This window comes from Cheilinus undulatus, linkage group 8 (genome assembly GCF_018320785.1).
Source record: "Cheilinus undulatus linkage group 8, ASM1832078v1, whole genome shotgun sequence".
In the NCBI taxonomy this organism is placed as follows: Eukaryota; Metazoa; Chordata; class Actinopteri; order Labriformes; family Labridae; genus Cheilinus; species Cheilinus undulatus.
In genome coordinates this window covers 47,490,748-47,507,206 of record NC_054872.1, presented here as the reverse complement: position 1 = coordinate 47,507,206, position 16,459 = coordinate 47,490,748, and the positions used below count along the sequence as shown (strand labels likewise).

Sequence of the window (16,459 nt, the reverse complement as noted above, 5' to 3'; positions counted from 1 at the left end):
CCCAGCAGGCTGCCTCTTCTGATGTAATGAAACATGATCAAGAGTAAAGATTTTGTTTCACCACTGTTTTCTGATGTTTTTAGAAGGGATGCGCGCAGTAAAACGGTTTAATTTGTTGTCAAACTAGCTGGTGTGAGATTTACAAATTTGTTACACCAATAACATATCATTTTTTATAAACACAGGCTTGAAATTCCCATCTATATGCTATTTTAAACTGCAATGAAACTCCCGCCTCTAGAGGGTGCTGTAGCTTCAGTTAATGGCTGTGGCCTTCCTGTCTAAGCATTCCCACGGCACTTAACTGGACGTAAATATGAGAAGTTAGCAGTTAGCATGTAGTATGAACAGCATGGTATGGCAGTTTTTTAAGCGATGTTGGAAGTAAAGTTGTTTATTTAGGCTGTTGAGGGTTGTCAACTTTTCAACCAAAGTGAAAAGAGGCCACATATCAAAGCGTGATATTAATCTGCAAAGAGGAAGAAATGCTGCCGGAGCTAGCTTCTAATGTTAGCCATGCTGTAGAGAGTACATCAGGCTCACATCACACTCGCTGACGCAGTACTGTGAGAAATTTAACTGGTTTCTAAGGATTTTCTTCTCTTTAGACTAGTCAGTTAAACACAATTTCAATGAGCGTTCAGCTGAAAGGGGAAATAGAAGCCTGGGAACATCCCTATTAGGATGGTTTTACTTTCACTTGTACCCAATATACTGTCTTATTCATGCATTTTGCTGTTGTTTGGTTTATGATTGTGGTTTCCTTGAGTGGTCTGGTTCAGTTTGGTTTGCTAAGGCCAACAATTATTTGTGTTTTTGATACGGATGCACAGTATTATTGTTTATATTTACAAATTCATTTTAGCTGATGCTGATATCAAAACCAGTTCAGACCTAAAACTGTAGCCCTTAAAACTAGGGCTGGGCAGTAGCCTAGAGAGCCATGGCACGTAGATGCTTGTCTGGGAGGGTCTGTTCACAGGAAATAATGGGGGTGATCGTTATGACTAATGTCAGATGGCGCTGGTGTGTTTTTGGGTTAACAGTGTTTTTTTCATTACATTTTTTGGTATAAAACTCTGACTAGACCAACATTTACTCTCATATTTGAACAGGTGACTACTTCTGGTAGTCAGGTACCAGATGCCAGCTGTGAATTGGCTGGGCTCAGCAGATTAACATAGAATACTGACATATGTTCATGCCACATTGTTTGCAGATAGTGGATGCTTGTCAGCAGGTCTGATGCTGGCGGAGATTGAATCTGTGCATCACTGCATGTTGTACTATAGCGTAGCATGTGAAACAGACAGTCATGTTTTAAGCTTTTCCGTTACTGGAAAGTAAATTTCTTCTTCAGAACATTAGAGGTGAAGTTAATGTTGAAGTATTGTGTCCACCAGGGTATAAGATAGACAGATTTAAGGTTTCAAAATGCTCCATGCTGTTGTTTTCGGCTTTAAAATCCCTGGATAGTCTTTGTTGAAAACAGAGACTTCTGAAGACAACTTGGCCTCCAGTAAGAAACTAGTGAAGGATGTGAATTGTCAGGTTATTTTGAGAATGATTCTGTAAAGTTCACGGTTGGCTTTGCTGTTGCTCATGATTCTTCTGATGTAGCCAAGAAGCCAAAGTGTAGAAATTCAGCAGACTAAATGTCATCTGGACTCTGGAGTATTTCAACTCACCAACTTTTAGATGGAAATGCTGCTGTTCATTTTGGACTTGTTTTCCACTGACATGTAATTCAACCGTGACATCGTCTTCTTTTTACACTCTCTGGCCTGTTAAAGGGGCGACTGTTGCTCCCAGCGGCAACATATTGTCCATTAATATCCCTGGCAGTTTCTTTTAGTGGACATTTTCATCACCATACCAACAACATCTTCAGAATTAGTCTGGCATATTCTGAAGTATTTTTTTTAAATTGATGATTTATTTGTGGTTTCACATTGTTTGGTTCACACTCGGTTGAGTTTTTCCCCCGATGTCACCTCTGTGCGACATTTTCAGGTAGTCGCAGCAGAACCAGCAGTGTCAGAAACCTGTATAATCAACGAGACGTTATTGTGTCTGGCTGGGTGTTTTCATGGCGAGCTCGCATGTGGACAGCAGAGGACAGGGCCGGGGAGCGCTACTGACAGGACGCCTCATGGGACGGCTGGAAACAGATGGCTGGACAGATGCAGGCTTGCTGTGACCTTGACGGCATCCCAAGGTGAAAGCAGAAAAATGCACCAAAAAGTGGAGATGAGAGACAACCCAGCCGCTCTAATGTTAGACCTGTTGGCTTGCCGCCGTGTGTAGCTGTGCTGCATTAGTGTTTGTGATCACGTTTATAATTAATTGTCTTTGGTTTGTACCTCATCAGAGAAGCTAACCTTTTGTGACATGTTCTAATTTGGTTTGTTTTAGCCCGCAATGTTGAAATAGAAATGAACCATGGCTTGTAAACAGGATTCTCTCAGACTCACAAAGCTTTTATTAATTAAAAATTGTTCAAGTGCTGTTGTTCTGTAAGTTTGAGAGTTTGTCATTGGAGAGGAGTCCACTGGTTCAGGTTTCAGTCAAAGTAACTTAATAACTTGATAGTGACATAGATGTTAGCTTGCTGACTGGACGAGAGCTTCAAGTTGTGTGAGTGTGGGCCAGAAAGGGTTGGAGAGGGGGGTGAAGCATGCTTTAGCACTACAAGGGGCAGCTGGCCCTATTAAGTGTACCCTAGTTCCTTTTCTCAACTCCAAACTCTTTTAAGGAGTATCTTAACCCTGGAGTTTCAGCTGAGCTTCAACTATACTGGAATTTACTTTAGAACATCATGGACAGGCCTGAGAGGGTGGAGGGATAAGACATGCCCACTCCCTTATTCCTGCTGTCCCTTATCAACCACAGCATCATTCAGTCCATGCTAGATTAGATTTGATTATTCACCATTCTGTAATAATCGTTCAAAGTAGACTTACCGTGCAGACACAGTGCAGAACTTTAAAGCATGTATGGGCCAAAAACTGAGGCTGAAGTAAGGCGTGTAATGGTGAGTACGCCCGCCTGATGGCACCAGCAGGCGAGAGGGAGGATTAATACAACCCCTGTTGTGCTCTGGATGTCCTTTTATATTACCAGGGGCATGGCAAAATAATCTCACATCTTCAGGGCAGAGTAAGGGATGGATGTGGCAACTAGGCGTGGCCTAAGGTACTGTCCAGGCGGTTAGTAAGTAGGGATGTGAGTGGTTAATCACTAAAACGGTTACATTTATCAAATTAGCTAGTGTTGGACTTACATGTCTGTTAAACAAGTTATCTATAAACACAGGCTTGAAACCCTGAGTGGGTGGTTACTGTTGAGTACTGTTGTGATGACAAATTGCATTGCAGTGTAGGTTTTCAACCTGTAGGTGGCAGACACATGTTTAAGACAAAACTTACAATGGAAATATGTTTTGCTAAAATGTGCTAACTGTGCTTAAATGCTAAGATTTGGACTGAACCTAGCGGCAACCTCCGGTCCTGAAAAATGAAGCCAATGCGGAAGTGCAAAAAGTTGCAATACAGTGAGTGTCCACTTGAGGCTAGCTGCAGGAACACTGGATGTCCCATCTGAACATGTGTTTGAAAGCTGGTTTTTACACTAGAAATAAACTGGTTTACAGCCTGGTTAAAAAAAACAGACGTGTCTCGTTAGCTAATGTCGTCATGTGCTCTCACTGTATGGGGGGGTGAATTTTTTTGGACTACAATCATTTAGATTATAATTAGGAAAAACCTCACTGTGGACTGATTGGCACGTCTTGTTTGATTGACAGATAGCTCAACAGGCAGAAGCCATGTTTCTGTCAACCAGAATGCTAGCTAGCAGGCTGACAGGAAGTTGAGCTTAGTAGGTGGGCTTTTAGGTTGATCCAAAGTTCAGCTAAGACCGCGGTTTCAATATGGAAGCCGCCACGGATTGGCTTCAAGAGCCATTTGAGTCCACCTATTGTAAGTAGATGGCTGACGTCACACGGGGTTTGTCCAGTTCTTTCTACAACTATGGACCTAACTGATCAATAGTAGCACTAAATCCCCATGTAGCTACAGTAAGTGGTCCTGGGATCTAGTTTCTCTTTAATGTCTCTTCCTTATTCTATTGTTTTTCATATCTATACCATAAGGTTTTCCTATATCATGTAAGCACATTTTTACCTCCGCCAAGGAGGTTATGTGATTGGGTGGGTTTGTTTGTTTGTTTGTTAGTTTGTTAGTTTGTTAGCAACATAACTCAAAAAGTTGTGGACGGATATTGATGAAATTTTCAAGAAAGGTCAGAAATGGCATAAGGAAAAATTGATTAGATTTTAGGAGTGATCCAGATCACCATCTGGATCCAGGTTTTTTTTTTAAAGGATTCTGTACTGTTGGGAGATAGGACTAATGGCGGAGGTCTGCGCCGTTACCACTTTACACCAGGAGAGGGCGGACATGAGTAACTTCATCCCAGCAGCATTTTGGGTGTGTTTCTATTCAAAGTTTTGAGTGTATAGGGTTTGAAAGACGCACGCCCGGTGGAGGAGACCAGTCAGAGCATAACAGAGAGAAAGACAGCGAATTTAGCGAGAATACTCACAATGCTGGGAGGAATAGAGGAATATTCACCCTCTGACATGACTTCCAGTCGTCCGGTGAGACCATTGGTGCATCTGTTGGCACCTGTAGCAAAGCCAGTGCTTTGCCTCACCACGCTTCCACCCCACCAGGGAGGGAGTAATCGGAGAATGCTGTGGTGGGGAGCACATGGGGACAGATCCAGGAATGTTTCTAAAGGATTCTTCACTATTAGGAGAAAGGGCTAATGGCGGAGGTCTGCCCTCTCTGAGTGCATTTTTAGTTATTTGATGTGCATATTAGCACTGCAAAACTGTCTGCACTGATTGATCCATGTGCACCGTTTACAATCGGAAGCCACTGATTATAAATCAGCTAGTCGATCTAGGAAGAGGGAGGAGGCTCCAAGGCAAAAAAGAGGTTGAGTTTAGATTTTTTTACTTGTATATTGCTTCAATAAGTCATTTAGTCACTGTACAAAAGTCCACCTGAACAGCGGGCAACTTGTCGACTATTGAAGTAGTCGCTGGCTGTGCTCCTAGTTGTGGGAGCTTTTTGGTCCTAGATATTTAGGCATGGTAAATATGAAGAAATTTAAAAAGACTGGCTTTGAAAACACGGTTTACATATTTTAATTTGAATGATTCATTGCACACCAGAGCTGCTAAACCACTAAATGTCTTTGTTGAATTAAATAAAAATTATCCTTTTTTTTCTGTCAATCAGCCGGGTGATTGATCGACAGTCTTCTTTGGCTTCAGTTGTCACATTTTTACAGACATGAGCGACGTGCCAAAGCGTTGAGTTTGTGATCAGACGACTAGAGTTGTCAGACTTGATCCTCTGATCATTTTAAAGTGTTCCACAGAATCTTTAGGCATGTCTTTACAGGTTTGTACATTACTGTGTGTTGTACTGAATCATAACCGACACTGACAGGTCGCAGTTTTAATGTAAAGGTGTAAATTCCTACAACTAACAACCTGTCAGACCTTGTTCTCTGGTGGATTCCTGAAAGGAATGGGACTATTATTTGTAAAGTTGGACTGAAAGTTTTCACGCTCAGTGGCTGAACAGTTGTGATCTTTTGTCGATACCAGAGGAGATACATTTCCGGCTGTGAAGCAGTCGCCACCAGCAGCCTGATGATGTGCAGGCCCTCCGGGGCTTTGAGTCCATGCAGCAAAGGGGAAGCCGTGATCAGAGCCGGGAACTGGAAGCTGAGATGGAGGGGGGACTGTGAGAAATAAGAGGAGATGAAGGAGGGTGGAGGTGTCAGGCGTATAATTGGGGTGAGGAGATCTCTAGGGTGGATAGAGGGGAGCTTTATTAAGACAGCTCAAGTCTGATGTGACCGCGCTGCCGCCGAGCTCTTCCTCGTACACCCACGCCTTTGGGCCAATCTTCCGTTTCCACCAGAGACCGTGTAACAACAAAGGGATGAAGGGCAAAGTCCTCAAGATCCTCCCCGTCACAGATAAGACAAAAGACCCCATTATTTGAAAAGCACAAGAGGGGAAGCAGCAATGAAGTGGTGTTTTCTTTACAAAATCAATGCCTATTCTCCCTGTTTCCTCACTTCCAAACTAGGCTGCTATCATGTCTTGATAGTGCTGTTGCATTGTTTCCTGAGATGCTGCTGATTATGTGACTGACTTGAACTTGAAGCATTTCGTTCAGTAACTTTCTCTTCATTAGAGAGGTTGAGCTGGTATCTGTAAAGCTGGGCTTTTTTTTTTTTGATTCTGTAGTTGTAAATTTATCATAAAGCTACAAAAAGTTTCCAACTTACTCCGGCTAATTGCTCCATCTGGCAGCTACATAACAGTTATAATGGCTGCTTTGTAACCCCTGCAAGCTATTGTTCACAATCAAAGCACCAACGCTGAAGGATTCCAGCAGAGAAAAAGCTTTTTTGATAAAGTAAAATACGGTTTTCCATCCTGAAACAGCTGCTGCATCACATTTTAAAAGCTGCCAGACTTCCATTGACAAAAAAAAAAAGATTATTTTCCCCTACTGAAAGTGAAATCTGCTGGTTAAGTATAGCTTGACTCTGAATGAATGTGCTTATATGGTGGTAATGGGGTGTTAAAGTTGTTTAGATCATGGACTGTATATAAAAATGGACAGAGCAGCTGTCACCTGGGAGTGAAGCCAATATACGTAGAGCTCTCTTTGCAGACTGGCATTTGCCAGAAGTTAAAATACAAGGTTTTTTCCCTTCAGATTCTGTTGGTGATTTATGTCCAAGGTCCACAGGACTAGTGTTTCCTGTTTATCTCTGATATTTTTAATAAATGTTGACAGGGACGGATATTGAAATCAGGTTACGTAAAGACACATTTCTGTATTTTTTTAAAACCTAAAAGTTGAGTAAGTTTAACCTCCCAAGACCCAAGCTTTTATTTGCAATGCGTTATTAGTTTTTCTCACTTATTTAGGATCAGTAAGACCTGATAAGAAAAAACCCAAAGCACTATCTTTAAACAGGAAGTAGTTTTGACCAAAATATGATACGAATAGTTTCAAGACAGTACCAGAAATTCATGTAAAATTACAAAAATCCCATGAAAATTTCACCAAAATTCTTATGAAAATTCCTGCAAACTTTCAAGCAAATTACCATTAATTTCAACGCAAATTTCACTTAAAATTTCTGACCAAATTCCTCAAAATTTACACAGAAATTACACCTGAATTCCATGGACAATTTTCTAAAAAATAAAATAAAATAAAATAAAAAAAATCCCCAAGACATTTAAAAAAAGACCCTAAAATTCCATGAAAACTCAGGAAAATCTTTGAAGGAAGTTCCCCCAAGTTTCCAATCAGATTCCTAAAACTTAAAAAAAACAAACAAAACAAAAGATCCCTGTACAACTTCAAGGGTTCCTTTAAAAATACCCCAGAATGTCCTCAAATATTCCCCAAACATTTAGGTAAGATTAGGTAATCTTTCTGGAAAAAGCCTAGGGATTAACATGAAATTTTCACCAAAAATTCCCTTAAATCCCTAAAAATATTTCAGGCAAATTCCCCTAAATTTCAAAGCAAATGTCACTTAACATTTCTAATCAAATTCTCCAAAAAATACAATTAATTCCATCCTTAATCCATGGAAAATTTCCCCTCAAAATCCCCCAAACATCCAAACAAAATACCTAAAATTACATGAAAATTCAGGAAAAATTTTGAAGGAAATTCCCTTCCCAAATTTACAATCAAATTCCCAAAACTCCCAAAAGACATCCCAATCATGACTAAAACATTTTATTGAAATTCTGGTCTATCATTTATAAAAAATCTAATAACAGAATTAATATCTATGTTGTAGGAAAGCCAAAATGTTAGAGTGTCCTCATATGTGCACACAGGGTCTCAGGAGGTTAAGCATATTAATACTGCTATCCAGTCTCACAGGTTCTGTGTTGTAATGTAATTTCACCACATCAGTGATGTAAAATTGCATGCTACTGCTCAGATCAGTGCTGAAAATGCTTCCAAACTTTGTAGCAAGTCCTGTTATAAATATTAATCCAGTAAAGTAATCTGGTGAAAAAAGAATAAAAGTTAATTAGCAGACTTACGAGTGTGCATATGGCCAGATGAACCGCATTCAGGGTCAGTTCAGTAAAAGGAAAATTAGCTCGATATAAACATAATGTCATGGTGATGCATTCAAATGTCACACAAAGACAACAAAAAAATTCAATTTTTGATAAGAAAATTCAGTAAAAACAGTTGTGATGGGGAATATGATTTCATTTCAAGGAATATAAAATAGATAATAGATGAAACAAGAACTTTATAACTTTTGACTTAAGTTCTGCACTGCTAATACCATTTCTATTGTAAATGTGTATGATTTTCCACTAAACAATAGAAATGTATTGATTGAGGTATCAGTGAGGACTCAGATCGATAAGGATTATTAATAAGAGTATCAATATCAATGAAAATGACCACTGTCCATCCCTAATTATAAAGGCATCTGTGTTTTTAATCGACCATGTCTGTAATTTGTTAAGACAAGAAATTCAAGGCAAATTAATGACCATATTTCTCTTGTCCCAATTGGCATCTCAGTATTTAGGTTTTTTCCAAAGAAAAACTTTCAGGGTCCATGAGACATCCCTGTATCCTTTGCTTTCTTTCTGTCTGTAACTGATATCAACATTAGCATGTGCGTTTTAATGAGATGCTGAAAGGACTTAATAAAACGTACTCTGTTGTGACGTTCCTTGGCAAATACTTTGCCATTGCAAACTATGAAATAGTCAAAACTGACGAATATTTTTTCTGATGAGTCAGCAACAGTGGGTAAACAATTGAAAGCTTGTTTACAAAATGTAGCCAACATTAGCAGTGCTAGCATCGCCAACCTTCAAGCCTCTTTGCAGGTCAACATCCCAGTGCCTCAGTTATATTTGATTATTAGCTGACACAGTCTCCATACAACTACATCCTTATTTTGTAGATCAAAATAATTAGGGCTGGCAATTAATTGCAAATTAGTTTAAATCACACTATGACCTGCTGCAATTTTCAAATCACAGACAGTGCAATATTTCCTTAACTGCATTGTGTTAAAATACCACTTTGATACAATTTTTTGCTCAGCAGAGATTTTTTTTTGCTCCACAGATTATGCGTACATTTAAGTCCAGTTCAAGTTTGGTGTCGACTATAGTGAGGCTTCTGATGTAACCATGTAGCTAGCTAGCGTCCCGAGCAAATGGTGCTTAAAGGTTTCATTTTAAAACTATATTTATTTGGCTCATTATTTGATATAGAAAGATCAGATATAATGATATGCAACTGTGTTGACAACTGTGGCTCCTTGCAGCATGCAATCAGCTGCTCAATATGTACACTTGTACTGCTCACTTCAGTACAACAGAAGGAGATGGAGAGATGATGTCCATTTTAATACACAGTCCTGTTCAAATCAGAAACAATATTTGGGCAATATAGAATCTAATAAAACACAGGGGAAGCATTACTTTCTGATTTCCTCAGGGTGAAATCACTACTCTAGCTGATGTAGTGTGGTGGCTCTGAATGTGCAGTGAATTGTCTGTTTCTGGTTTCAGAAGACTTCTCTGACTCCTAGAAAGAAAGGCCCATATCTGAGGGGAGCTGTTATGTAACGCTGTCATAGAAGTGGAGTGATTTCAGAACTCCTTGTAGAGATTGGCCTTTTAAACCTTAAATGAGTGAAGAAATGCTCATGTAGAGAGATTATGTGAGAAGAAGCTACCAAAAAGGCCTTTTCTAGCTGGTTTGCTTAGAATAAGAGATGTTTAGCATTCTGGCCACACATTAAGACGGTGTCCCTTTGACAAGCACATTATTCAGTGCTGAATTTCTGCTTTTATTATATTTTGGTCTGGATCCAGGGAATGCATAGCTTGAGGATTTATGAAATATTTACAGCTCAGAGTGTAGGCAAATATTGGATAAAGGAGGAATAATCTCTCTTGTTTTGGCTCACAAGGGAAAACAAAGTTTCTAGCATGACTTCCCCCGTGACTGATCGTATCAAGTCTGACGCTGGGATTAGAGGCTTAACTGCTTATTTTCTTATGATGTGACCTAAAATGTGACTTTATGGTCAAGTAAGGCAGTATTTTAGACCTTTGCAGATGCAAATTCGACTTTGGAATCTTGAATATGTCCACCATTTTACAAAAGACACAAAAGAGTTGAGAAAGTAGGGTTTATGGAGAGAACCTGCCCCCCCTCCCAGTCTCTGCTATAAATTGCTGTCTGTGGTGCTCATGAAAAGGGGGCTGGAGGTCTGTTCCCCACTTTCTTAGTGGCTTGTTAATCCCCCCACAGCTCTGGCCGCAGGGAGAGCTGCCTGCACATACACGGCCCCTTGTGGAAACGGCGCCACTCCTCCTCCAGCCCTCTTCCATCCTCCTTTCCACTCGGTCCTGCAGGGCTTGGCTAATCCTCCGCCTGGTCATGGCGGGGGAGATTGCAGGCTTTTTCAAAGCCCTCCTCTGGCTGGACTTCAAAGTTGCAGGGATACAGGGACTTGAGAAGGTGGCAGAAATTGAGGTGCACCACAAGCACAAGTCTGCAAGGGGAGTTTACCTCGGCGTTCCTTTTGTGCCGTTCCTGAGCTGAACTCTGCGGCGTCTGTTGACTGGAAACTCACAGCCATGTGTCTCTGGAGATCAACTGCTGGTCATGTTTGCAGAGCTTTTGGGAAAAGCTGAGAATTTGCTTTGTTTTAGTCTTTCAAAAGCTACACAGGAGTAAACATGAGACAGTGTGCTTCAGCAGAGACATAAAAAACAAACTCTCAGTGGTATGAAAAACCAACAAGATGCAGAATAAAAAAGCAGGAACATGCAGGGTTTAAACTTCTCCGCCACTGTGTCCAACCTTCAGTGCCAGTCTGTGAGGGGACAGTGGAGACAATTAAAATAAATACACAAGGGGACCAAAAAGATAAGCTTTATCATATTTGAGTTAATAGGCATCACCTACTAGTGGGCTGGTTGTAATGCGGCTTTTGTTCTGAGCCAATCAGAGCTTTAGTACTCATACTTATGGAGCATTACCAATATTCTACTCAGTAATATTTTATAGCATGATGCTTGGAAGGGATGCATGCAGTTAGCCAGCTGGGAGTTTAAATGTAGTCCGCATCTGAATTATTACACCGCGTTCCAAATTATTATGCAAATTATATTTTTCTGATTTTCCTAAATAATCAATGCAAATGACAGAATAATATCAAGTCATCAATCGGTAGAGCATAATTCAAATTTTAATGAAAAAACCTCCCAATAAAAACTTTTTTTTTTTCAAAAATAAAAACTCAAAATGCTCTGTTCCAAATTATTCTGCACAACAGAGTTTCAAAACATTTTCTAGGTTGTAAAGAACTGAAAATGGTCATTTGTTGAATTTGCAGCATTAGGAGGTCATACTTACTGAAATCAAAACTATTTCAATCAAAAACATCAGGCCAAGTTACATGTTAACATAGGAGCTCTTCTTTGATATCACCTTCACAATTCTTGTGAACTTGTGAGTTTTTGGAGAGTTTCTGCTTGAATGCAAGATGTCAGAATATCCTCCTAGAGCTGCTGTTTTGATGTGAACTGCATCTTGCAGTTTCCCTCTCCTTTTATGCCCATAGCAGCCAATGACAATGAGGTATTCTTTGCAGCATGAGATGGTGCATTGTCATGAATTAGGATCATTTTTCTATGGAAGGCACGGTTCTTCTTTTTGTACCATAGAGGAAAGTGGTCAGTCAGAAACTCTGTATACTTTGCCGAGGTCATTTACACACCTTCAGGGACCATAAAGAGGCCTACCAGCTTTCTCCCCATGATACTGGCCCAAAACATGACTCTGCCTCCTCCTTGCTGACGTCGCAACCTTATTGGGACATGGTGGCCATCCACCAACCATCCACTACTGCTCCATCTGGACCATCCAGGGTTGCACGGCACTCATCAGTAAACAAGACTGTTTGAAAATGAGTCTTCATGTATTTCTGGGCCCACTGCAACTGTTTCTGCTTGTGAGCATTGGTTAGGGGGGCTGAATAGTAGGTTTATGCATGAATGCAAGCCTCTGGAGGATCCTACACCTTGAGGTTGGTGGGACTCCAGAGGCACCAGCAGCTTCAAATACCTGTTTGCTGCTTTATAATGGCATTTTAGCAGCTGCTCTCTTAATCTGATGAATTTCTCTGGCAGAAACCTTCCTCATTATGCCTTTATCTGCATGAACCCATCCGTGCTCTGAATCAGTCACAAATGACTGATTCACAAATTTCATGAAATATCTAATGTTTTCATATCTTGTCCAAGGCCTTGCACTATTTCTTTATAGCAGCAGAGAGCTCCTTTTTCTTTCCCATATTGCTGAAACCTGTGGCCTGCTTAATAATGTGGAACGTCCTTTTTAAGTAGTTTTCCTTTAATTGGGCTCACCTGGCAAACTAATTATCACAGGTGTCTGAGATTGATTTCAGTGATCCAGAGAGCCCTGAACAAAAAATAATGTTTATGACACTAAAATCCAATTTGCATTATAATTTGGAATGCGGTGAGGTCAGTTAAACCAATTTTTATGATGACTGTATCAGTCCAGGCCCACAGCTGTGGTCAACGCACCATCCAATCCAGTGGTTCTCAACTGCTGGGTCAGGGCCCAAATGTAGGTCACGAAGCTGTTTGCAGTGGGTTGTAAATGTGTGTCTAGAAAAAAAAAAATTGGTGGCAAAAAGTCTTTGAAATACTGAAGTCCAGGGTTGAAGATTTTCAGATTTGCTTGCACATGCTGTTACAGAAGAATTAACTCTTTTCCACAGTCATCTTCATGTTTTGCAGCCAGCTGTTTTTATTTTCCACAGCCTGCGTGTTATTGAGGTCAGTAACCCGAGCTTCATCTGACACTTCTCCCTCTGTCAGAAAAGTTCATTCAATTTGAAAGAGCTCCACAGAATCTGAATTCTTTTCTTCCTGGTCTTTGTGTGGAAATAATCGTATCGGGGTCTCATCAGGGGAACATTATTCTGCTGGATTCACAGGATAACTGGATCAGTAGCAGATTTGGGTTCTGTTATTTAACGTTCCTTTGTTGGAGATTGAGCACTGATGTATCAATCAAAAAGGAGTTTTTTTTTCTGCAGATTGCCATTTGATGGAAATGTCTTTAGAAGCAGTGATGATACTGAAGATTAGAGGGAATTCTCTGAATAATAATGGCATACAGTTGGCTCTGATGGCACTGTGCTTTGTGCAGCCTTTGCAGGCACTAAGCATGTTCCTACTGCAGAGGGAAATGAGACATTAAATAATGATCTTGTATTTTTTTCAGTTTTATAAATGCCAATCATCAGGGGTTATAATCCAGTTTATGTGATGAATCAAAGCCACAGAATAACCTGCCTTACAGACTCAACTCACATCTTTAACATTATCTATAAACAACATCACATTAAACATTGTGTGAATGTGTATAAAACACAAATTTAGATCTATAGACAGTAAAGATTTTTTTCTACACTACTTCAAAGACTGAGAGCATAATAAATGTATAAAACAATCATGCATTTTCAATATACTGGCACGAAGAATTGATATTATTTGTTCTTTAATGCAAAGACATCTGATTTTTATAATTTCCTTCATTATTATGGCACATTTTCAAGACATTTTGTTAGTTGTTATTGTTGTTTATTAACCTCAGTAACCTTCTGGTGTCACTCTAGATTAAGGTAAACAAAATCTATTTTGTTGCTAATATTTGACTTATCCAAGACTGTGACTAAAAAATAAATACCCCAAGCCTACTTTTATTTATTGAAGAAAATTAAGAATTTTTGGTTGTTTTTCCATATTAACCCCTTAACGCCTGTTTTCGCATATCTGATACATACTTTTATGATACCTCTATCTAATCAATATGCTCAATAAATTACTCAACAAACTTCTGTATACAATCTGAAAAATGATAAAAACACCCTCAAGTGGACTATCAGTTACCAAAAACACTTCATGAATGAAATGAAATACTAAAAATATATTTTTTAAATTTCATGGAAATTTGGATTTTTTAAAATTTCAGTAGAAATTTAAATGAACATTTCAGTTCCAAATAATTAGAATTTTCTTGCTATTATTTATGTTTTCAGGCTTTAACAGGTTAAACAACAGTGATATAATGTAATCCAACTATCCTTTCAAAGGTTAAAGCTCAAAACAAGTTAGTCAAAACATTTAACTCTCCCAAAATTATGAAAGATAATATATAAGTAATAGTTGTATTAATGTTTCTGGAAGGGGACATTATTATCTTTATATATTGGCCTTAAAAAGCAAGTCTAAGTTAGTCATTAGTTGTTTAAGCCAATGCAATACAAATCACATTATAATGTCTGGGCTCAAGACAAACCGTGCTGATAAATCACAGCTCACAGCTTGTGTTAAAGCCTAAAACAGGCCACTGGAGACGCTTTGCAAAGCAAGCGCACTCACTGCATGTTGCTATTACTACAAACATCAAATCTGGAGAGGAAAGAACACACATTTAAGCTCATTGCTTTGCTTAAGGTTAAATGCACTGGCACAAATAGGTGATGTAAGGTTGTTGTTGTTACCTGGCTGCTCTTTAGTGTCACAGTGAAAAATGCTGATGACAGCACTCAAACTGAGCTGTTGTCTGTCATATATCACTCTGCTCCACCAATGTGGCATTGGTTTTACCACGTGTGGATACATCTGGTGATGTGCATGATTGATGCTGGTGGATGCAAACAAGTAGATTTAAGTAGTTGCATTGCCATGTGTAGCCAAATATCTCAGTCTAGAGCAGTGGTTCTCAGCTGGTCTACCCACAGGACCAACCCCCACCTTTAGGACGGCAAATCGTAACTTCAATTTTTCAAAAAAGTTTAACCACTTGGATTTATATAATAAAGGATGGCATAGTTTTGACCTTCAGTGGTACAAAAACAATGACTGTTTGTCCTTTTGATGGCTTCACAACCCACCTAGTTTCACTAGTCCTAAAAAAGTACCTACCATACTTGCTGTGCTTCTTTTGTTCTACTTATTTAGTCAGATAGCAACCAGCATTAGCTATCCTTCCACGCCTCTAAACTCGATGTAGAGGTATAGATCAGGCTGTTTGCTCTACTCTTCAAAGACAAAACCCAAGACACAAGAAACACATCATAGGTTTCATTAAACTCAAACTCATGACAGCAACTTTGCTCAGGGATTGCTCTTCAGTCCATCCTCTAAAATCTGACATGAGATCGCATTTAAAATTCGTATTGTTCAGTGGAAAGAAAAAGAGAACTTTCTAGCTGCAGTTCAGACATGAGTAAACAGTTCTTATTGCACCTCCAGCACTGATATCATCTCCATCCTTTCTAAGTAAGCTATGCTAATGACATGAGATGAACAGAAAGAGATAAACTCAATCCCAGCATCAGTATAGACATAATCCTCTATTTCTGAGCTAACGCTCACTAACCTTTACAAAGGGTTACCTCTGGGTGAACCTTTGAATGGCGTGCTGACATCTCACACATTCATGCTACATTGTGTACGTGTGAATGTAGAGGTCTGAGTCACCCTATAACACTGCACCCTTTCTGAACATGAAGAAGGAGAATAATGTATAATCCCAAACCCCATGAGTCCACTTAAGGTAATTACTGTGTAGCAGACGCAGACATATCGGCTGAACAAAAGCGAAGACAGCAAGGTCGAAGCTCTGAGAAATGTGCAATCATACTCCTTTTTAATCACGGCCTGAGATAAGTGAACCCTTTGAATTGTTAACGCAATTACCACACTTGATTAGCAGTGCTTAAATGGAAAAATATAAATAGAGAGCCTCAGTGGGCACGAGCTCTTCACTGCCTCTTAATGCAAAAACAGCACACTGACATAAACACTCGATGTAAAAGAACAAATTAAAGGGAGGGATCCTGATTAAACGCAAAACGCACCAATCGAGAGTGAAGGGGCAATTCACTCTTTATTAGCCATGTACCACTGCTGCATTTTAGTGCATTTCAAGCATAGAAGCATCTGATGAAACTTAAAACTCAACCATGATCTTTTTTATAAATTGCATGACTTCATTAGTGGTAGTGTCAATTATGGAGTTTAGGATTTTTTTATGTTAATTATGAGGCTACATCCTGGAGTATCCTCTTGTGTTTCAAACCTGCACAAACTTAGTTTAACAGTTAAAGCAGTAGGTTTTTAATTTTGTGCACTTTTATGCCCAACAAAGTTCTCACGGTGCACAGATAGCATGCATTTGTCGACAAAAAAAGGGAAAGTGAAGCCAGCAAAGGCATTAAGAGACACCATTGAACC

General features: G+C 39.5%; 1 protein-coding gene across 6 annotated transcripts in view; it reads left to right on the top strand.

Moving 5' to 3' along the window:
* sema6e (sema domain, transmembrane domain (TM), and cytoplasmic domain, (semaphorin) 6E) overlaps positions 1–16,459 on the top strand; it is a 355,217-nt gene that overhangs the window by 53,283 nt on the left and 285,475 nt on the right. The window lies entirely within an intron of this gene.